This window comes from Aegilops tauschii, chromosome 4 (assembly GCF_002575655.3).
Source record: "Aegilops tauschii subsp. strangulata cultivar AL8/78 chromosome 4, Aet v6.0, whole genome shotgun sequence".
Lineage (NCBI taxonomy): Eukaryota > Viridiplantae > Streptophyta > Magnoliopsida > Poales > Poaceae > Aegilops > Aegilops tauschii.
Genome location: NC_053038.3, coordinates 206,924,673 through 206,948,223, shown reverse-complemented (window position 1 = coordinate 206,948,223; position 23,551 = coordinate 206,924,673). Strand labels below are relative to the sequence as shown.

General features: G+C 45.2%; 1 long non-coding RNA gene across 3 annotated transcripts in view; it reads right to left on the bottom strand.

Moving 5' to 3' along the window:
* Positions 1-17,267, bottom strand: part of LOC141021274 (uncharacterized) — a 36,063-nt gene extending 18,796 nt beyond the window's left edge. For 2 of the 3 annotated variants that reach the window (XR_012181791.1, XR_012181793.1), the window contains exon 1: positions 16,489-17,267. This is a non-coding gene — a long non-coding RNA (uncharacterized lncRNA). Of the gene's footprint in view, positions 1-12,053; positions 15,859-16,488 lie in introns of those variants that run through there. The other variant, XR_012181792.1, reaches the window with a different exon arrangement.
* Positions 17,268-23,551: the final 6,284 nt, after the last annotated feature.

Below are 23,551 nucleotides of genomic sequence, written 5' to 3'. Positions count from 1 at the left end.
GCTCCAGAAGATTTCCACATATTTCGTGGTCACCGTGTGTTTCTTTTGTGCTTGCTCTTTTATTTTTGCATTGCATCATGTCATCATGCCATCATGTCATTAATCTTTGCATCTCAACTCAACTAAATAAATTGCATAGATTTTTGATCTATTTAAATCGAGGGAATTCATATGATGACTTCTCTTTATAACATATCCTCCCAATATTAGGGAGCTATAATAAACATTCCATTCTTTTGGAAATCACCATAACACACTTGCAGATAATTCCAATGCCTTTGTTATCTCAATTCTTGGTCTCCGACTTGTCCTCATATTCTTTTATCGTTTTATCGAGGCTCTTCCTAAATGTTCAACATTTTGGAAACTTCGGATTCACACTCCTTGTTCTAACCAATTGAATTTATATCTTTCAATCATGCCACTTCTATTTTTTTCGGGATCAAGCGCATTTTTATGATCCCGGGAAAATTACCCCCATGCGCAAAATCTTTCCCTAACCCCTCTCTTTCTTTTCTTCTCTCTAATTCTTTTCTGTTAAATAAAGTATGAGAGAGAGAGAGGAGAGAGACAGCCCAGGCCGGCCTGCTTCCCCGCAGCCCATTTGGCCCAAGGCCCAGCTCCAGCGCCCTTAACCCTAGCCGATCCCCTCGCGCAACCCTCCTCTTGATCTCTCCCTCCACTCTCTCCCTCGCGCCGCCACTCACAGGGACGAGCCCCTCCATCCTCATCCCGATCAGGAGAAGCTCCCGACCTCAACCTCCTCCCTCTCGCCCTCTGCAGCCTCCCTGCGCGCCTGGGCCTCCTACGCCGTCTCGCTGCTTGCCATGACCGCCGCTGCGGAGCTCCCAGCCTCCGGCAGCCGTAGCTGCAGTCCGGCGCCCCTGCTTCCTCCTCGTCACCGGCGAGCGCCGCGCCGTCTCCCTGCCTCGCCTGCGTTGTCGGCGTCAACAACAACAGCAGACCGGAGACCCTGCCTTAGCCATCGTCCACTTCGTTCGTCTGCTCCGCCCCCTCCTCAGCTCGGCCTCCTGCCCGAGTCCAGGCCGCCGCCGCGCCTTCTTCCTCCTCCGGCAGCCACGATTTTTCCTTCAACCCGCGTCGCCTCTGCCAGCCCTGTGCTGCTGCTTGCATCCGCCAAGCTCCTCTGTCCCGAGTCGCCGCCTCTACCTACATGCACCTGCGATGCTTGTTGCTGTTCGACCCGAAGTCCGCCAAGTCCAAGACCACGCCAAGTTCGACTATGTTTTGCCGCCCCGATCGAAACCACAAGTACGACGACGAACCGTGAAGTCCCACAAAGATACCAAGTACCGCGACGACCCCGGACACTGGATTCGTCAAGTTCCTCTTCGACACTTTGTACCACTACCGCCGCCCGAACATCTACAGAACGTGTACCACAACCAGCGCTGAAGAACCGTGAACGACTACCGATGACCCTCCATGTTCGTCCACGATTGCCATGTACAACTACCGTCGACCCGCGAAGACCCCGTGGACGTCAAGTTCCTTGTCGTGACCCCGAGCATCTACGGAACATGAACGACTACTTCCTCTCCGACTTGTGAACCACTACTCCCACTACGAACCCGATCTGCTTCGAAAAGGCACGCTTCGAAGGTATATCCCCGAGTCGACGTCCGTGGACCGAATGCATGTGTTGTATGAGATGCACCCTATGTTTGGACCGTGTCCGAATTGTTCCTTGCACGTTCGCCGTAAGCCATGCCACCGACATGTGGGACACCCGGTATCCGGGATCACTCCCCGTCACTCTTGCACGTTTCGCGCACCCACACTTGTTCCTTTGCACCAGCATCTCAATCGAGTTGCCGGAACCGGGATGTTGTCGTGGCACCATTTCCGTTTCACCGCCGTGGCACCCCTTTCTTTCCGCCACGGTGACAAATGCCTCGTGTCTTGCTCATGTCAACATTTTCATAAAAATTGCTTAAAACTTGCATATGTCATCTGCATCATGATAACAACATTTAAATGTTTATATTTGTTGTTTCCATTAAATTGCTATTTATGCTTATGGGGATTTTCCGGAATTGCTGTTTCTTATTTCCTGCCTCATTTAAACTTGCCTAGATAGGTTGTTTAATTATGCTTCACCCCTTGCCATGTTTAATAACATTTAATATTGTTGGGTACATAAACGAGAGAGAACTAAATAATTGATGTGGTGTTTCTTAAATATGCAACTTGTTGCGTATTTAGCTACACTTAATTTGTAGTATTGTTTGTGCACTTTGCCATGCCATGCCTCATTAAGTCGGACATGCATCATATACTTGATTTTGCATCATGCCATGCTTATGTGATTGTGTGTTTACTATGTTGTTTGTTTCTTTCCGGGTTGCTTCTCTCGTTAGCTTCGGTTTTGTTCCGGAGTTGTGAGGATTCGTTCGACTACGTCCGTTTGTCTTCTTCATGGACTCATTCTTCTTCCTTGCGGGATCTCAGGCAAGATGACCATACCCTCGAAATCACTTCTATCTTTGCTTGCTAGTTGTTCGCTCTATCGCTATGCCACGCTACCTACCACTTGTTATATCATGCCTCCCATATTGCCATGTCAAGCCTCTAATCCACTCTTCCTAGCAAACCATTGTTTGGCTATGTTACCGCTTTTGCTCAGCCCCTCTTATAGCGTTGCTAGTTGCAGGTGAAGATGAAGTTTGTTCCATGTTGGAACATGGATATGTTGGGATATCACAATACCTCTTATTTTAATTAATGCATCTATATACTTGGTAAAGGGTGGAAGGCTCGGCCTTATGCCTGGTGTTTTGTTCCACTCTTGCCGCCCTAGTTTCCGTCATACCGGTGTTATGTTCCTTGATTTTGCGTTCCTTACGCGGTTGGGTGATTTATGGGACCCCCTTGACAGTTCGCTTTGAATAAAACTCCTCCAGCAAGGCCCAACCTTGGTTTACCATTTGCTACCACATATCCCCTTTTCCCATGGGTTCTGCAGACTCAAGGGTCATCTTATTTTAACCCCCCCCCTCGGGCCAGTGCTCCTTCGAGTGTTGGTCCGAACTGAGTAGACTGAGGGGCCCCCTCGTGGAAACTCGAGGTCTGGTTTTACTCGTAGGATGTCTCATCCGGTGTTGCCCTGAGAACGAGATATGTGCAGCTCCTATCGGGATTTGTCGGCACATCGGGCAGCTTTGCTGGTCTTGTTTTACCATTGTCGAAATGTCTTGTAAACCGGGATTCCGAGACTGATCGGGTCTTCCCGGGAGAAGGAATATCCTTCGTTGACCGTGAGAGCTTATAATGGGCTAAGTTGGGACACCCCTGCAGGGTATTATCTTTCGAAAGTCGTGCCCGCGGTTATGTGGCAGATGGGAATTTGTTAATATCCGGTTGTAGAGAACTTGACACTCGACTTAATTAAAATACATCAACCGCATGTATAGCCGTCATGGTCTCTTTTCGGCGGAGTCCGGGAAGTGAACACGACTTTTGAGTTATGTCTGACGTAAGTAGGAGTTCAGGATCACTTCTTGATCACTACTAGTTGACGACCGTTCCGTTGCTTCTCTTCTCGCTCTTATTTGCGTATGTTAGCCACCATATATGCTTAGTGCTTGCTGCAGCTCCACCTCACTACCTTCTCCTACCCATAAACTTAAATAGTCTTGATCTCGCGGGTGTGAGATTGCTGAGTCCTCGTGACTCACAGATTCTTCCAAACAGTTGCAGGTGTCGATGGTACCAGTGCATGTGACGCAGCTGAGCTCAAGTGGGAGTTCGACGAGGACCTTGGTTGTTACTATGTTTTCGTTTCTTGATGATCAGTAGTGGAGCCCAGTTGGAACGATCGGGGATCTAGCAGTTGGGTTATCTTCTTTTCTTTTGGCTTTGACCGTAGTCAGTCTATGTGTGTACTCTGATTGATGTATGATTTATTTATGTATTGTGTGAAGTGGCGATTGTAAGCCAACTCTTTATCCCATTCTTGTTCATTACATGGGATTGTGTGAAGATGACCCTTCTTGCGACAAAACCACAATGCGGTTATGCCTCTAAGTCGTGCCTCGACACGTGAGAGATATAGCCGCATCGTGGGCGTTACAAGTTGGTAATCAGAGCCATCCCCGACTTAGGAGCCCCTGCTTGATCGAATCGCTGGCGTTGTTGAGTCTAGAACAAAAATGTTTTGAGTCTTAGGATTATATATATCGGAGAGTAGGATTCTTTTTACTCCTCAGTCCCTTCGTCGCTTTGGTGAGGCCTCATGACGTAGAAGTTTTGACTTTTCTCTCCTCAAATTTCATTAAAAAAATTTAGAATCACGCGGGTATCTTGGAATCGTTCCGATGGTTTTATGACGAGAACATTGTTCTTGGTGCCTCCTGACATTTAGGGGTTGTGGCAGTGTCCCGGGGAGTTGAGCTCCGAGGTGTTGTCGTCACAATTTTATCGTTGCAGTTCTGGAATACCTGAGTTTCGCCGACATCGAAAATCTCTTTTATGTAGTTGTTGGTGAGATCACCTCGACGCCACCCAGTACTGGGGCGGGAGTTCGGGATTATTGCCATAACTCGTATAATGGATGCTTTTCGAAGATTGAGGTAAATGATTTCCGAAGGTTTCTTGGTTATGTGTTGAAGGATGGATACAGCTGGATCTAGGTATTGTTAGTTTGGGTGAGATATATTGTGTCCCCTGTATCCCCAACACCTTATTGCATAACCAGAAAGTTTCAGGAGTTTATAAGTGGGAATTCAAGTAGCTCCTAGGATATCTTTCCGACAGATGCATGATATGAGATTGGGGTTCGACGTCTAGTGGTCCGCCTTTCCACGGTTGGTTTTACAGTGGTCTCGTAGTGTCTTAAAGAGTCCTTGGCTATGCCGACTCGGGGACGCTTCGTATGTCATGTGCACTGCCTTGTACATGATGGTGATGTACGATTGAGCCCGTGTGGGCCCCACCATGAAAACTTCGGACGAAATATCTATCATATGTTTGTTCCGGCTTATTTTGCAAGCCAATCCTTTGTTTTGTTTTATTTGTGGTATTCGAGTTGCTTCGAAGTCAAATATTGAATCCATACCTTTCCTAAACGGTGTTCTCATATTGCTATGTGAATACTAATCCTTCTTGATCATCGAGGTCGTCATGTTAATTCTTTCCAACCGGCGTGTTTCTCTTCAAGTGCATCCAATCATTCCAACATTCGCAAGATCAATTCTAAGCTTTTTCTCAACGGTGTTCGTTTCATCCGACCCAAGTTGCCTTTGTTTTCCCACCCTCCCACCCTTTTATTCAAGGACTCATATATTTTAATCAAGCATCCATTTTATTGTTGTGAAGTCTCTTCATTATTTTGCTTCAATGTTCTTATCCGGTGATTCTCATGAAGATACTAAGGGAGCTTCAAGTTCATCAACTTTGGGTTTTTTTTTCTTCTCCGGTGGACTAAAATTCAAGCCTTCAATGTTGGTCATATTCCTTTCCTTGTTTCAAATGCTTTCTCATGCCGGTGTACCTCTCAATCATCCACTTCTCCCCATTCATTTGTTCTGGAGTGCCGAAGATATCTCAGAAGATTTGTGTCTCCATTATCAATCCGTTCAAGCTATTTCGAGGTTGTTATCACATTCAAGCCATGTAATTCAACTGGCGCGATCTCTCTTCCAAGCGAATTTTTTTAATGGTATATCTTTTGAGTGGGCCCTAACCCACAGGTCTTTTTCCAGGATCTTACCTGACTCTTCTAATTCTTTTCGGAGTTATTCTCAAATTGATTGCAAAGTTTGACGTAAGAATGAATTATCATCAGTCAAAGGTCTTTCTCCAAGATCTTTCAAATTCTTTCATCGTTGGTTCAACCTTCTATTCTTCATTCCGGAGTGCCAACAATTCATGGTGGTGTTTCTCATCTATTCTTCATTCCGGAGTGCCAACAATTCATGGTGGTGTTTCTCATTGTCATTCTCAACATTTGAAGACCGAAGAAGAGTTTCTCTCAAATCTTGCTCCATTCTCTTCAAGATTCATGGTTCTAGCTTGATGCCATCCTCTCATAATTGTTTTGATTGTGAGAACTTTTCACCCATCTGGAGCATTTCAGGAGTCTTTTCAGTTTGATTCTCCGAAGGCCATCATTTCAGAAGATTTCTTCGTTCTATGTTTTCAGCCTCGTTCTCCAATTATTCTAAATTGATGTCTCTTCGTTCATCTCCATATTCTTCCGGTGCATCGTTCAAATATCCTTTAATCAGTTCATGATCTTTTCGTTCTCATGTGTCTAAATTCAGTCAAGTATCTTTATTCGTTTTTCTAATTCTTCCCGATGAATTGCGCCTTTGCTACTTTCATTTCCAATTCTTACGGTGGTTCGTTCAAGAGTTCTCTTCCTTGGTTATCATATAAATTTATTCGTTGTTTCAATCCTACTGGTGGTTCGTTGAAGACTTTTCTCAAGTTTGAGCAATATCTATATTAATCCTTTCTACCAGAATAAGTAGTATGCAAAAATCCGTTGCTTGTCATCAATCTAAATTGGTGAAGGCTAAGCATAATGTAATTCTTATTCTTGTTTCATCCAAGTGAGTAATTCCTTATTCCGGAGATTCATCAAAATTCTTGATCTCATGTGTTCATCTTCTTCTGGAGCTCCAAGTTTTCCGCATTATCTCGTCGCGAAGCTTCATCTTATCACTGCAAGGCTTCACCTTGTGTTTTCAACTTCTCTTTCTTTTTATCATCCTGTTATTACCGGAGTTCTCACGAAGGCTCTACATGGTGGTTCGTCAAGGATTCCTTTCATTCTTCAATTGTTCGTCAAGATTTCTCACGGAGTTAAGATCCGCCAAGCTATACTCTAAAATAAACATGGCGTTCAACACACGTTTTGTTTTGGGGAGTTCAAGTATTCTTCATCTTGCATTCCGAAGTGCAATTCTTTCTACCTTATCTTTTGAGGTGGTGCTATGTCATTCTGGATAATTTCCCTTCGGGTTCATGATTTACAAAGTTTTCAAGAGTGACATATTTAAATCCATCATTTTATCTTCGTTCAAGAGATCTTTTCAACCAATCAATCTTTTTGTTGGAGTTGTATTGGGTTATATTTCACCTATAGCCTTCCCTAAGGAATGTAGCTATTTGTGGTGGTTATCAATGATCAAATTTTCTCCTTCTCATCTTGGTGAAGAAGTTTTCTTCTCCTTGTTGATCTCAATCCAATCAACTGTTTCCGTAGTGGCAGAATTTCGCCTCTATCTTGAGAAGTTTTCTATAAGCCCACTACAAGCTTATTCGTTTCGTTGTTGGTTTTTTTCCAACAACTCTGTTCTAACCTTCTTGGAAGGGTGCTTTCCAAGATCATTGGTGGAAGAAGTTGGCATTTTCTTCTCCGTTCTTTATTCCAATGATCTATCTTCTATTTTTTTTCTTCCGGAGGCATGGTGATGTTGCTCTCTTCACTCATCATCTCGAGTTGTGAGGACCGTGTTCTTTTCGTGCTTATCCATTTCCAACCGAAGTGTCGTGCCCTCTTTTCAAGTTCTTCCCATTCTGTCAAGTTTTGCGTCCCTTCTCAACCGGAGTGCTGTCTGAAATCTTTCTGACCCATTGTGCCATTCTTTCAATAGTTCCGGAGGCAGTGTGTTGTTGATTTCATTAAGTATCCTCTCATCTTGTAAAGTTCATGTTCAATTCCTTCCATTTACAGTCGGAGTGCTGTCCAAATTATATCATTCTTATTCTTTTTTATCTTGTTTTCACCGGAGTGTTGTGTCTATCATTCCTCTTTTAATTAGAGTCTCATCCAAGTGCTTTCATTTTGCCAAGTTCATATTCTATCCCTTCCATTTTCCAACCGGAGCGTAATCGTAATTGATCCTTATCGTTCCTTGTACATCTCGTTTCAACCGGAGTGCTTGCATGTACTTCTCGTCCATTGTTCTCGTCATTCATAGCTTTGCAAACTCCAAGGTTCACATGGTGTTCCTTGTTTCTCTTTTCTACCGGAGTTTTCTCAGTTTTGTTCAACTCTGTTGTATTCTTCTTTCAAGTTTGCAACCTCTCAAGGGTCATTGGTTTCACTCGTTTGTCAAAGAAGCAACTTTGTTTTACCTCTTCCTCTTCCGCTTTTCTCCGGTGCCATCCTAGATCTTGGCACGAGATCCTCTTGTAGTGGTGGAGTGTTGTAACGCCCCGAGACCGACGCTTCAGAAGATTTCCACATATTTCGTGGTCACCGTGTGTTTCTTTTGTGCTTGCTCTTTTATTTTTGCATTGCATCATGTCATCATGCCATCATGTCATTAATCTTTGCATCTCAACTCAACTAAATAAATTGCATAGATTTTTGATCTATTTAAATCGAGGGAATTCATATGATGACTTCTCTTTATAACATATCCTCCCAATATTAGGGAGCTATAATAAACATTCCATTCTTTTGGAAATCACCATAACACACTTGCAGATAATCCCAATGCCTTTGTTATCTCAATTCTTGGTCTCCGACTTGTCCTCATATTCTTTTATCGTTTTATCGAGGCTCTTTCTAAATGTTCAACATTTTGGAAACTTCGGATTCACACTCCTTGTTCTAACCAATTGAATTTATATCTTTCAATCATGCCACTTCTATTTTTTTCGGGATCAAGCGCATTTTTATGAGCCCGGGAAAATTACCCCCATGCGCAAAATCTTTCCCTAACCCCTCTCTTTCTTTTCTTCTCTCTAATTCTTTTCTGTTAAAGAAAGTATGAGAGAGAGAGGAGAGAGACAGCCAGGCCGGCCTGCTTCCCGCAGCCCGTTTGGCCCAAGGCCCAGCTCCAGCGCCCTTAACCCTAGCCGATCCCCTCGCGCAACCCTCCTCTTGATCTCTCCCTCCACTCTCTCCCTCGCGCCGCCACTCACAGGGACGAGCCCCTCCATCCTCATCCCGATCAGGAGAAGCTCCCGACCTCAACCTCCTCCCTCTCGCCCTCTGCAGCCTCCCTGCGCGCCTGGGCCTCCTTCGCCGTCTCGCTGCTTGCCATCACCGCCGCTACGGAGCTCCCAGCATCCGGCAGCCGTTGCTGCAGTCCGGCGCCCCTGCTTCCTCCTCGTAACCGGCGAGCGCCGCGCCGTCTCCCTGCCTCGCCTGCGCTGTCGGCGTCAACAACAACAGCAGACCGGATCCCCTGCCTTAGCCGTCATCCACTTCGTTCGTCTGCTCCGCCCCCTCCTCAGCTCGGCCTCCTGCCCGAGTCCAGGCCGCCGCCGCGCCTTCTTCCTCCTCCGGCAGCCTTGATTTTTCCTTCAACCCGCGTTGCCTCTGCCAGCCCTGTGCTGCTGCTTGCATCCGCCAAGCTCCTCTGTCCCGAGTCGCCGCCTCTGCCTACATGCACCTGCGATGCTTGTTGCTGTTCGACCCGAAGTCCGCCAAGTCCAAGACCACGCCAAGTTCGACTATGTTTTGCCACCCCGATCGTGACCGCAAGTACGACGACGAACCATGAAGTCCCACAAAGATACCAAGTACCGCGACGACCCCGGACACTGGATTCGTCAAGTTCCTCTTCGACACTGTGTACCACTACCGCCGCCCGAACATCTACAGAACGTGTACCACAACCAGCGCTGAAGAACCGTGAACGACTACCGATGACCCTCCAAGTTCGTCCACGATTGCCATGTACAACTACCGTCGACCCGCGAAGACCCCGTGGACGTCAAGTTCCTTGTCGTGACCCGAGCATCTACGGAACATGAACGACTACTTCCTCTCTGACTTGTGAACCACTACTCCCACTACGAACCCGATCCGCTCCGAAAAGGCACGCTTCGAAGGTATAACCCCGAGTCGACGTCCGTGGACCGATGCATGTGTTGTATGAGATGCACCCTATGTTTGGACCGTGTCCGAATTGTTCCTTGCACGTTCGCCGTAAGCCATGCCACCGACATGTGGGACACCCGGTATCCGGGATCACTCCCCGTCACTCTTGCACGTTTCGCGCACCCACACTTGTTCCTTTGCACTAGCATCTCAATCGAGTTGCCGGAACCGGGATGTTGCCGTGGCACCATTTCCGTTTCACCGCCGTGGCACCCCTTTCTTTCCGCCACGGTGACAAATGCCTCGTGTCTTGCTCATGTCAACATTTTCATAAAAATTGCTTAAAACTTGCATATGTCATCTGCATCATGATAACAACATTTAAATGTTTATATTTGTTGTTTCCATTAAATTGCTATTTATGCTTATGGGGATTTTTCGAAATTGTTGTTTGTTATTTCCGGCCTCATTTAAACTTGCCTAGATAGGTTGTTTAATTATGCTTCACCCCTTGCCATGTTTAATAACATTTAATATTGTTGGGTACATAAACGAGAGAGAACTAAATAATTGATGTGGTGTTTCTTAAATATGCAACTTGTTACGTATTGAGCTGCACTTAATTTGTAGTATTGTTTGTGCACTTTGCCATGCCATGCCTCATTAAGTCGGACATGCATCATATACTTGATTTTGCATCATGCCATGCTTATGTGATGGTGTGTTTACTATGTTGTTTGTTTCTTTCCGGGTTGCTTCTCTTGTTAGCTTCGGTTTCGTTCCGGAGTTGTGAGGATTCGTTCGACTACGTCCGTTTGTCTTCTTCATGGACTCGTTCTTCTTCCTTGCGGGATCTCAGGCAAGATGACCATACCCTCGAAATCACTTCTATCTTTGCTTGCTAGTTGTTCGCTCTATCGCTATGCCACGCTACCTACCACTTGTTATATCATGCCTTCCATATTGCCATGTCAAGCCTCTAATCCACTCTTCCTAGCAAACCGTTGTTTGGCTATGTTACCGCTTTTGCTCAGCCCCTCTTATAGCGTTGCTAGTTGCAGGTGAAGATGAAGTTTGTTCCATGTTGGAACATGGATATGTTGGGAGATCACAATACCTCTTATTTTAATTAATGCATCTATATACTTGGTAAAGGGTGGAAGGCTCGGCCTTATGCCTGGTGTTTTGTTCCACTCTTGCCGCCCTAGTTTCCGTCATACCGGTGTTATGTTCCTTGATTTTGCGTTCCTTACGCGGTTGGGTGATTTATGGGACCCCCTTGACAGTTCGCTTTGAATAAAACTCCTCCAGCAAGGCCCAACCTTGGTTTTACCATTTGCTACCACCTATCCCCTTTTCCCTTGGGTTCTGCACACTCAAGGGTCATCTTATTTTAACCCCCCCCCCCCCCCGCCAGTGCTCCTTCGAGTGGTGGTCCGAACTGAGTAGACCGCGGGGCCCCCTCGTGGAAACTCGAGGTCTGGTTTTACTCGTAGGATGTCTCATCCGGTGTTGCCCTGAGAACGAGATATGTGCAGCTCCTATCGGGATTTGTCGGCACATCGGGCGGCTTTGCTGGTCTTGTTTTACCATTGTCGAAATGTCTTGTAAACCGGGATTCCGAGACTGATCGGGTCTTCCCGGGAGAAGGAATATCCTTCGTTGACCGTGAGAGCTTATAATGGGCTAAGTTGGGACACCCCTGCAGGGTATTATCTTTCGAAAGTCGTGCCCGTGGTTATGTGGCAGATGGGAATTTGTTAATATCCGGTTGTAGAGAACTTGACACTCGACTTAATTAAAATACATCAACCGCGTGTGTAGCCGTGATGACCTCTTTTCAGCGGAGTCCGGGAAGTGAACACAGCTTTTGAGTTATGTCTGACGTAAGTAGGAGTTCAGGATCACTTCTTGATCACTACTAGTTGACGACCGTTCCGTTGCTTCTCTTCTCGCTCTTATTTGTGTATGTTAGCCACCATATATGCTTAGTGCTTGCTGCAGCTCCACCTCATTACCTTCTCCTACCCATAAGCTTAAATAGTCTTGATCTCACGGGTGTGAGATTGCTGAGTCCTCGTGACTCACAGATTCTTCCAAACAGTTGCAGGTGCCGATGATACCAGTGCATGTGACGCAGCTGAGCTCAAGTGGGAGTTCGACGAGGACCTTTGTTGTTACTATGTTTTCGTTTCCTGATGATCAGTAGTGGAGCCCAGTTGGGACGATTGGGGATCTAGCAGTTGGGTTATCTTCTTTTTTTTGGCTTTGACCGTAGTCGGTCTATGTGTGTACTCTGATTGATGTATGATTTATTTATGTATTGTGTGAAGTGGCGATTGAAAGCCAACTCTTTATCCCATTCTTGTTCATTACATGGGATTGTGTGAAGATGACCCTTCTTGCGACAAAACCACAATGCGGTTATGCCTCTAAGTCATGCCTCGACACGTGGGAAATATAGCCGCATCGTGGGTGTTACAACTTGTTCCCACCAAATGAGGACGTAGTCTTGGAACTTAAGGGATGCCATCGGGATCTTCTTCTCTTCCTCATAGTTGTGCAAGCGGAAGATTTTGTCAACCTTCAATGCCCAGGAAAGGTACTCTTCGGGATCATTGCTTTCATTGAACTTGGGCATGGTGAACTTTAGCTTGCCGTATTGTTGCTCTTCATCGTGTTGGGGTCGAGGGAGATGAAGTCCTTGACGAGGAGGATTGTCTCCCTCAACTTGCTCTTGTCTTCGAGGATTTCCATTGTCTTCTTGCGCTTGGTGAACTTGAGGTTCTTGTCGAGCTTGTGGAGGAGCTTGTCGATGCACACGTGATTGATAAATCCTCTCTTGAACTTCATCGTGAAGCGCTTCTTGTTGCTCACGAGCTTGCCGGCTTCGTCTGGCTACAGCTCGACTTGAATCTCGGAGGGAACGTTGCGCCTCAAGTACTTGAGCTTCACGTAGTTGTTGTTCTTGACGTTGAGCCTCGGCATCTTGTGCATCTTGGGTTGTCGCGCTCGCTCTTCCTCTTGTTGTCGTAGGCGTTGCCGTTCTTGTGCTTGCGCAAATGTAGCTTGGTTTTGACGATGTCGATGCTCTTGCGCTCGAAGTTGCTCTTGATGATCGGTGTTGTGTAGGGGGTTGCGGTTTGCTTGACGATCTTGACGTGTGGCACGACGAAGAGTGTTCGATAACGGAGTACTTGAGCCAGAGATGGTGTCTTCGGAGTGTCGACTTGAGCGGCTCCGTCTTGAGTAGGACGAAGAGGTAGAAGAGCGGTTGAGCAACAAGGCATGAATCTCGTCCATTCTTGCATTGCTCTCTTGCTTTTGTTCATCGAGCTTGTTGTTGAAGTAGTCTCTTATATGTTGCTCGGAGAGTCGCAAGTCGGTGGCGAGATGATCGATGCGGTCGCTCATTGCTTGTTGCTCTTGATGCAAAGCTCGTTGTGTGCCGAATAGGTGGAGCTTGGTGACATAGTTGTTCGGGTCGTCGTCTTGCTCTAGGAAGAGTGGGTTGGTAGAAGAACTTGGCCTATCCATCATTCCAAGCAAATATGTGAGTGGGATAAAGAGAAGAACTTATACCAAATGTACCTTGACCGATGTTGAAGATGGATCAATGATCACTCAAATGTGTAACAAGAAAATAGCACAATTGGTACCAATTCTTGTCGGTTCTCACACCTACACAAATAAAAGCTTATGGTGGAGCTTGGTTAGGATGGTGGCACAAAATTTGATGTGATTGTTAGTGAGCCTTGGTAATGTTGGAAAAGATCCACAAATGTGCAAATGCAACAAGTAGACCAATAGCAAGATATGGTACACGAAAACACACACGTAAATAGATAAGTGGGGTCGTGCAACCAAGGAATGAGCCCAAAATGTGGAATCCACGAAGATGCTCTTGTTGCACAACACTAGAGAGACGCTAGCACGATTGCACAATAGGCGGATACGAAACTTGTGCACAACCTACGAAGCAAAAATGCAACGACTTCTATCCCAAGTATGCTATATGTATGGTATTCCGATGATATGATCCAAGATGATCGAATATTACAATCTTAATGTAGTATGATGCTATGATTCTTGCTTATAAGCTCTTTGCTTATTTTCCTTTTTGCTTAAAAGCTTGTTTGGCTCTTTCTCTTTTGAGCTCTTTTCTCATGCAAAACTTCACGAACCAAGATAGCAATTGTGTATGCGATGACAATTTTGTGACACAAAAGATGGTACCAAGATATGCACCACGATGATATGGTATGTATGCTATGGGTATGATCACTAATGTGCACAAGTAACGTTGCCGGCAATACTCAAAGGCTAGTCTCGATGGGTAAGTTATGCAAAATGGGCTATGGGCTATCAATGCAATGGCAAGGAGTAGACAAAGATGTCGTCGAAGTTACCGTCCGTGGTATGTCGGGTGTAAGCAAGAACGTATGAAGATGAGGTTGTCGGTGTCGAGTCCTTGACGAAGATGAGCGGCGGTGATGTCGAACTGTTCCTAGTTAGCCGAAACACCCTAGGAAACGATGAACCACAACTCAAATTCTCCAAACCAAAGTCAAATGGGCGTAATGAAGGTGGCAATGCGGAAGTGGTGGAAGTAAAGTGGATGATATGGTGGAGGACCTATGCAAAAACGTCAATCAGTTATGGCTGAAACTGGGCGGGGCGGTAGTACCGCTAGGATGGGCGGTAGTACCGCTTGGGGCCGGTAGTACCGCTGGGGTCGAGAAAATTCGCATATCGGAAACGAGGATGGATTTTGGGGCGGAAAAGGATGATTTCGGGGTCAAAATTGGATGGATTTCGTGGATGAAAAGTGGGGAAACTTGGGGAGATGCTAGATCCACTCAAAATAAAGCAAATCCACGGATCAAATCCAACAAAACTTCATCACACGAACAAATCACAAAAAAAATTGGGGGCTATTTTTGTGGGGAATTTTCGAATTTGGGACAAAGTCAACAAAACAAGGCTATAAAACGAAGAGGGGAGGCTCCGAAATCGTGATCAACGTAGCTCATGATACCAAGATGATGTAGGGTAGAACCCTAGATGGCCGATATTTCACAAAAGGAGTGAATCCCGCGATGAACACGAAGAACACGAGGAGAAATCACGAGGGGAAACACAGGAGAATCACTCAAACCAACAAGATTAGGTCACACATATGCTAGATCCTCGAAACACAAAGAGAGATACATGATCCAAAGTCAACAAAGGACGATACAAGAGGTAACGAGTTCTTCTCCGTGAGGAGGCCCTGAGGTCTTCACGTTAGGGGTCTTGAATCCAAGTGGATCTTCTCCGAAGAGGTGACGGTCTCTCTCGGTGGAGTAGATCCGGATAGATGAGCGAAGCTCTATCTCACATATGAGCTAACACAGGGCTGCCCTAGAAAGGAGGTGGAGGTGGTCTATTTATAGTCTAAGTCACGAAGGGATAAGTGGGAGAGGGATACAAGGCCAAAGGCCCGGCTGTGCACAGGCAGGGCGGTAGTAACGGCCCCTCGGGGGGTAGTACCGCTTGTGGAGCTTTAGCGGTAGTACCGCTTGGGCTGGGCGGTAGTACCGGACTTGTACCGCTCGATCACAGGAGTATGTCGGGTTGAGCGGCAGTAGAGCGTATGTTCGGCGGTAGTACCGCTTGGATGGGCTCAGCGGTAGTACCGCTTGGGGTGGGCGGTAGTACCACCCGTTCCGGACTAGGCAGATCCTCTCCATGTTCTTATGTCCATCTTGCACCATAGCTTCTCCTAGGCTAGTTCCTTGGTACCTAAGCACACAAAGCATCTCCGTTTGAGGTAGTAGCATGTTTCAAGTGGGTCAAGGGGAAGTTCAACAAGGAGAGAGTTAACCTCGTTTTCGATAGCTCTCGCACGGGCTTTTGTCATTGGTCCAAGTGGTGTCGTGGGAGATGTAGGTAGGTCCATGGGATGACCTTGGGATGATCCGCATTAATAATGCTTCATTTTTTGTGTACATGATATCTGAAGGATCATCAAACCTCACTACCAGCTGAATAAGCTAGAGTTGGCTTTGAATCTTTACACCACCAATTAAAATTCAGATGAGAAGTAAGTTCATGGAACTTGACTATTTTTTTTGTTTTTAAATGAAAACAATCACCAAGTTCTTGTCCAAGTATCTACATCCAGACCACATTGTGGAAAGTAGGAATTGAAGTGGCCAACTGAAATGGAAATGCGTTGGGCCGGGCTAGAGACTGTAAGAGTCCGAAGGTGCCAGGGTAACGAGAACAACAAAACTAAGAAAAATGAAATAATAAACGTAGGTATGAAGTACACTGTTAGCAGCCAAACATCCTCTGTAGTTATAGATAAAGGTTCAGTCTTTGTACAAGGAACAAAAAGGAGATGCAATAGTGAGTGTACTTAGCGGTCTCATTAATTTTTTGGAGAACATCCTGCCGACTGGATCAATCAGATAATTATTATCTGAAATCACTTCCACAATATTTGTTACAACAAACAAATGGTGTTTAAAATAATTATTGTGTAGATGTATGTCTGATTTTGATGTGAATCAAATGTAACATAGACATATTCAACGAATCATATATGCATTGCCGCATCAAAGGAATGTGCAACTGAAAACAGATCCATGGCCAATAGATAGAAAGAACAGGGAGAGAAATAACATATCAAAAATTACCTCAAGTCCTGGAGGAAAAGCAAAGACAGGGAACAGCTAGGCCCTGCAGCCGCAAGATTATCCGAGTGGCTCGGCACCAAAGACAACTGTTGTTGGAAGAACACGATAAAACATGATCATATATGGTACTCTGTACACCTGTCTATTTTTTCAACTGTGCTAATAATGCAATTAAGCTACTTTGACTCCTAGTATTAATGGCAAAGAAATACACATTACTACTATTGCAAGGCGCAAAGCCACAAACCTAGCTGCAATTGCTCGACCCTGACAAGGAAGAGGCTAGGATGATGGTCAGACACAGCAAACCATGTGCCACATCACGCATGCCGAGAGGCTTTACGATTCAGAAGCACTTCCGTCGCTTCCGGGCATGGGGCTCCCGCACGTTGCGCCAACTCAAGAGGCTAGAGATGCTCCGCTACATGGCTACATCTCTCCGGGCGTCCCTGTCGGGCTTCAGGCTAGAGGTGGCTGCTGCTGCCTTGTGCCCTCCACGCATGGTTCCTGGTGGTTCCCATGCGCCACCAGCTCAAAGTGCGAAGAGGAGATGGGGTGGAGGGGGCCGTGAGGAGATGGCGGTGGGCTGGGGAAGCATATGCCGACGGCGACGTGAGTGTGGGCGCCGCCAAAATTTGGGAGACAGAAGCATCGACGCAACGATGGTGGCCTGGGCAAAGAAATTGTGCCCTTTGTATAGGCACAACCGCGTTGTAGCGGTGGGTGGCAGTGAAGAAATCGAGCCCTCGAGAGAGAACTGGACGCGGTAGGCAGCAGGCGGCAGAGAAGATGGTACGCGTGGCATGTATGAACTAAACAGAACAGCCCAGAAGGCCCGGTCAAAGCAGCAACAGTCAAAGCGGTGGTGGAGGAGAGAAACGCCAAATGCTATTCGGCGCCTTAAGCGACCCTTTCTTCGATTCTCGCAAAGGGGCGCACCCCCGCCGCCGCGCTGGGTCGGCCCGCATTACTTTTGACTCATTTTTCAAAACGCAAAAAACTGTGCGATTACTATGATTCGAACAACTATTCTCCTGATTCATTCAAGGTACTATGCACTAACCACTCGAACAACCAACACTGATGCGATTAGTTACAACTTTTTCGATCTTTTATTCTTTCTTTTGTTCTTTTTCCTTGTTTGGAATGGTTTTTCACTTTTTAAAAAATCATTTTCTTTTTTGTTTTCTGTTTCCTTTTTGATAAATATGTGAAAAAAATTCAAAATCGATGAACTTTTTTTTCAAAATAGGTGAACTTTTTTTAAAATTGATGAACTATTTTTTTCAAATGTGATGAACTTATTCAAAATCGATGAACTTTTTCTTTAAATTTGTGAACCGTTTTCAAAATCGATGAACTGTTTCTCTAACCCGGTGAAATTTTTTCAAAATGGATGATTTATTTCTTCAAAATTGTGAACTTTTTTTAAAATTAATGAACTATTTTTCAAACTTGATGAACTTTTTGTCAAATCGATAAACTTTTTTCAATATTGATTAGCTTTTTAAATCGATGAACTTTTTTTAATATTGATTAGCTTTTTAAAAAATTCAATGAACTTTTTCAATATTGATAAACTTTTAAAAAAACGATGAACTTTTTTAATGTTTGTGAACTTTTTTGAAGTTTCTCTACTTTTCTTAAAAAATGGTGAATCTTTTCTAATTCACGAATCTTTTCTAATTCACGAATCTTTTAAAATACTCCCTCCATTCCTAAATATTTGTCTTTCTAGAGATTTCAACAAGTGACTACATATGAAGCAAAATAAGTGAATCTACACTTCAAAATATGTCTATGTACATCCGTATGTGGTAGTCCATTTGAAATCTCTAAAAAGACAAATATTTAGGAACGGAGGGAGTAGATCACAAATCTAAATATTGCGGCCACACTTGTTCTTATACTTTTAGTGCTATTACCCGTCACAAGTGTGCAATGGTTCTAGTGGTCAGCGTAGCGTGAACAAGCACGTGGCGCTGTGAGTTCAAATCATTAAGACGCCGAACAGCTCTTGAAACAAACATGTGTCAGGAACCTGACAGAGAATCGGTCGAACTAGACACTCAACGAAGCGAATTTGGAGGTGAATTTGAGAGAATTTGCGCTAGGGTTTGTATTGCAGCAAAAGGGGAAAGTAGCAAGCACGCCACCGGCGGCTAGGGTTTATACCCAGTTACAATCATCATGTCCAGAATGGAGAAGGAGCGGTGGCTTTATAGCCATTACAGGTGAAAAGCAAAGCAAAGAGCAAAAGCAGAGCACATGCATTGTCGGATGATCAACAGCGACCCTCGGAGCGATGACAGCTGTTGGATGGGAGATCCACGGTGGAGATGACATTCCAGTAGCGAACCGTTATCTTCGTTCGGGAGCCACTGGATGGCAGATTGACGGTCCATGCTGCTTCCGACATGCTAGAACAGAGCAATTCTTCAGAGATGTCTTTAGTTGGCCTGACAATTCCTCCCCGTCGAGACCAAGCTTGCCCTCAAGCTTGAAAGGGAGGGAAAACTTTCTGTATGAAGGCCGAATCCTCCCAGGTGGCTGCTTCTTCGGGCATGTTGACCCACTTGATCAGCCAGCGAACGACTGGAATACTGATGTTTCCCTGGGGTCTGGGGATTAACTTCATGTCTAAGATTGCTTCTGGCTCCATTTGAATAATTCCATCAGCACCAATGAGTGGCAAATTCTTTGAAGGGACCGCTCGGGGGCCAATGTGTTTCTTTAGTTGACTCACATGGAAGGTGTTATGCAGCTTGCAGCCTTCAGGGAGAAGGAGCTGATAAGCAGCTCGGCCAACTCGTTGTACAACCCTGAATGGGCCATAGAACTTGGAATGCAACTTGAGGTGCCGATGCAGACTGAGGAAGTGTGCCTGTAGGGCTGCAGTTTCAAGTAAACCATGTCTCCTTCCTCAAACGATCGTTCTTGCCTGTGTCTGTCAGCAAAGTGCTTCATACGTTGTTGTGCCTTAGAGAGATTCTGTTTGATCACTTCCAGGGCCAGTTCCCTGTCCTGCAACAAGGTGTCACTGTCCTCCGAAATAGAGTCAGGCAATGCAGACTCAGCTATCATAGGAGGGGGGAAAACCATATAGGGCCTGGAAGGGAGTCATTTGCAAGGAAGTGTGGAAACTTGTGTTGTACCACCACTCAGCTAGTGCTAACCATGCATGCCACTTCCTAGGTTGCTGAAAACACATGCACCTTAAGTAGTTCTCCAAACACTGGTTCACCCTTTCTGTCTGTCCATCAGTTTGAGGATGATAGCTTGTGCTCATGTGTAACTTGATCTTGAGTGACTTGAACAGCTGCTGCCACAAGTTGCTTGTAAAGATTTTGTCCCTGTCAGTTACTATAACCAATGGCATTCCATGGAGTTTAAACACTATGTCAGAAAATGCCCTTGCTACAGACTGAACCGTTATGGGGTGTTTCATGGCAATGAAATGGGAATATTTTGTAAATCTGTCTACCACCACCAGAATCAGATCCTTGTTTTCAGAAGTGGGTAGCCCCTCCACAAAGTCCATGCTGATGTGTGCCCATGCAAAGTCTGGGACTGGCAGGGGCTCTAACAAGCCAGGGTAGGGTGTATGTTCAGCCTTGTTGACCTGGCAGACAGGGCATTGCTTGATAAAATCAATGACATCCTGCTTGAGGCCATGCCAATGGAAAACCAAGTGAACTCTGTGGTATGTTGCTCTCTGTCCAGAATGTCCTCCCAGTTCTGAAGCATGGAATGTCTGCAAGATATCTTGTCTCAAGGAGGTGGCAGTTCCAATGACAATTTTGTTTTTATATCTCAAGATACCATTTTTGAATGTATATCCAGTGTCATTGTTTTTGTTAGTTGCACATTGAGCTATAAGATCTTGGACTTTCTGATCTGAATTATAGCTTTTAACCACTTCAGAAACCCATTTAGGTGTGGAGAAACTGGTAGACAGGAAGGATATCATGTGCTTGACCCTGGATAAAGCATCAGCAGCCTTGTTTTCTTTACCCTTTTTATACTCAACTGTAAAGTTGTAGCCTAACAGTTTGAGTAATAACTTGTGCTATATTCCTTCAGTCAGTTTTTGTTCCTGAATGTACTTCAAGCTCTCCTGATCAGTTCTGATAATCAGGGAAGTGGCTAGGAAGTAGTGTTTCCACTTTTTGACAGCTTCTATTATTGCTAGAGTTTCCTTGTCATAGGTAGACCATGCTGCTGCTTTGGGCCCAATAGACTTGCTGAAATAGGACAATGATTTCCCATCCTGCATCAGAACAGCCCCTAGGCCATAACCACTGGCATCAGCTTCTAACACAAATGGTTTAGAGAAGTCTGGCAGGGCCAGGACAGGTGCTTGTGTTAGTTTTTCTTTAATAGTTGTAAATGCTGCTTGCTGTTCTGGTTGCCAAGAGAAGGAGTTCTTTTTCAGACAGTCAAAGAGGGGCCTGCAGATAACTCCATATCCCTGTATAAACCTTCTGTGGTAACCACTCAGGCCCAGAAAACTTCTAAGTTCAGTTACTGTAGTGGGGGCTGGCCACTCCCTTATAGCAACAATTTTAGTGGGATCAGTTGCCACACCTTCCTTGTTAATCACATGGCCCAAGTATTCTATTTCAGACTGACCAAAAGAGCACTTGTCCAACTTGGCATACAGTTTATTGTCTTGTAGGACTTGGAATACTTTCCTGAGATGTACCTTGTGCTCTTCCATGGTCAAACTAAAAACCAGAATATCGTCAAAGAACACTACCACAAACTCAAAATGGCCAAACAGGAAATTCATGAGAGATTGAAATGAGGGAGGGCCATTGGTCAGTCCAAATGACATAACTAGGAACTCAAAGTGGCCCTGGAGTGTGGAAAATGCTGTTTTGTGTATGTCCTCCTCAGCCATCCTTATCTGGTGATATCCACTTCTGAGATCTATTTTGGAGAAGACTATTGCTCCTTTCAACTGGTCTAAGAGATCTTCTATCACAGGAATGGGGTACTTGTTTTTTATTGTGATAGCATTAAGTTTCCTGTAGTCAATGCAGAGTCTCCAAGTTCCATCCTTCTTATTCACTAGAAGCACAGGAGAAGAGAAAGGACTAGTGCTAGGTCTAATGAGACCAGCTTTCAGGAGTTCAGAGATGATCTTTTCTAGTGCTTCTTTCTGGTGATGTGGTACTCTGTATGGTCTCTGGTTTACTACTTTTGCTCCTTCCATAAGTGGAATTCTGTGATCACAGGGTCTACTTGGAGGTAGTTCAGTAGGGGTGTTGAACAACTTGTCATACTGTTGAATTATCTCTTGGAGTTCCTCTGGAATTGCTTGAGTAGTAGCAGAAGTCATAGTATGACAGGTAGATAAGAGAAAAAATCCACAAACAGCCTGGTCCATTAACTTTTCTGCATTATCAGTGGCTTCCATTGGTGAGGACAGGGGTACAGTTTCATCCACAAATGTCACTTGAGTCTGAGGTGTAACATTAATCCTCATTTCCATTTTAATGAAGTCCATCAGAACAGGGCTATATTTCTTTATCCAATCAACTCCCAAGATCATATCATACCCCTTCAGTTTCAGAACTCTGAAGGTGTCATGCAGTTTGGTGCCCTGTATTTCATAGGGGCAGTTCCTGGAAGTGAACTCACTCCACAGCTCTCCTCCACTTGCTACTAGCACTTTAATCTTGGAATTTGGGGTTGGGGCAACAGGTAGTTTTGTAGCCATATCAGGGGATACAAATGTGGAAGTGCTCCCACTGTCCACAAGGGCTGTAGCTACTGTTTTGCCCACATTAACAGTTAAGATAAAAGTGTTCTTCATTGCCCCAATGCCCATGGCAGCATGCAGAGAAACTTGCAGCACAGCATTGTCAGAAGGAGGTACCATTTGTTCTAAGTCAGGATCCTCAAAGTCTGTGACATAAATAATTTCTGCATTTTCCTCTTATGTTGCCTGCAGTGCCTGTATTTGAGCTTTCTGGCTCATTTTGCACACCTGCCTATGGCCAGGAACCCATGGCTCTCTGCATTTATAGCAGACTTGGTTTTGTTTGGCCTGCTGTATAATTGTGTTTCTGTTTTGTGTGGTGGCAGCTAGGGGGGGTTTTGCTGGTTCAAACACCACTTGTCTTTTGGGCTGAGGGTAGTAGGGCTTGGATTGAGCAGTAGCAGTAGCCTTTTCCATTCTTCTAGCATACCACACAGCTGTCTGCATATCAGGAGGTTTAAAACACTCCACATGACTTCTGATGTAAGGATTCAGTCCAGACAGAAAACTGGTGACATAATAGTCATTTGGTATAGCAGGATTTTCTCTTCTCATGCAGTTCACGAGTTGTTCAAATTGCTCAACATACACAGCCACTGTTGACGTTTGGGATATTGCATGGAAAGAGTTAACAATATCACAAGCAGAATCGATTGAGAACCTATCTGCAATATAAGTGCAAAATCTGTGCCATGGCACATTTTGTGGGGAAAATCCAGTTCCTCTCCACCATTGTATGGCCGGGCCTTGCAGATAAGATACTGCCAGCTCGGTCCTGTGCTCCAAAGGAGTCCTTGCAGCCGCAAAGTATTGCTCCAAGTTCTGAATCCATGACTCAGGATCTGTTCCACTGAATCCAGAGATGTTCAGTTTGGCTGGTTTAACTGTGAGAACATTTCTTCGGTTGTTAAATGGAGAGTCAGGCCTTCTGCCTCTATCTCCTCCCTCTGGCCACTCTTCCAGCGAGTGATCTTCTAACTGTATGGGATGTTGATGTGGGGGTGGAACTTGTTGTGGTGCCACTGCTCTGTTTACTGCAAAATTCGGATGGCGATAGGGAATTTTGGGCGTGCCATCCAAGTTGAGCTCTTTACCAGCAGGATCTCGCAAAACTATTGTTCCAATTACGGCCTGAGCCTCTTTTTCTTGCATAGCTACTGAAGGAGGAGTGTTCGCCAGTAGTTGCTTGGGCCTGCCCGGTGCATTGGGTGGTGACTGCAACAGAGGCTGTTTATGCTGTACACTCCCTTGTGCCGACTGTTCATCAGGAACGTCGCCCTGCTCTAGCAACAACAG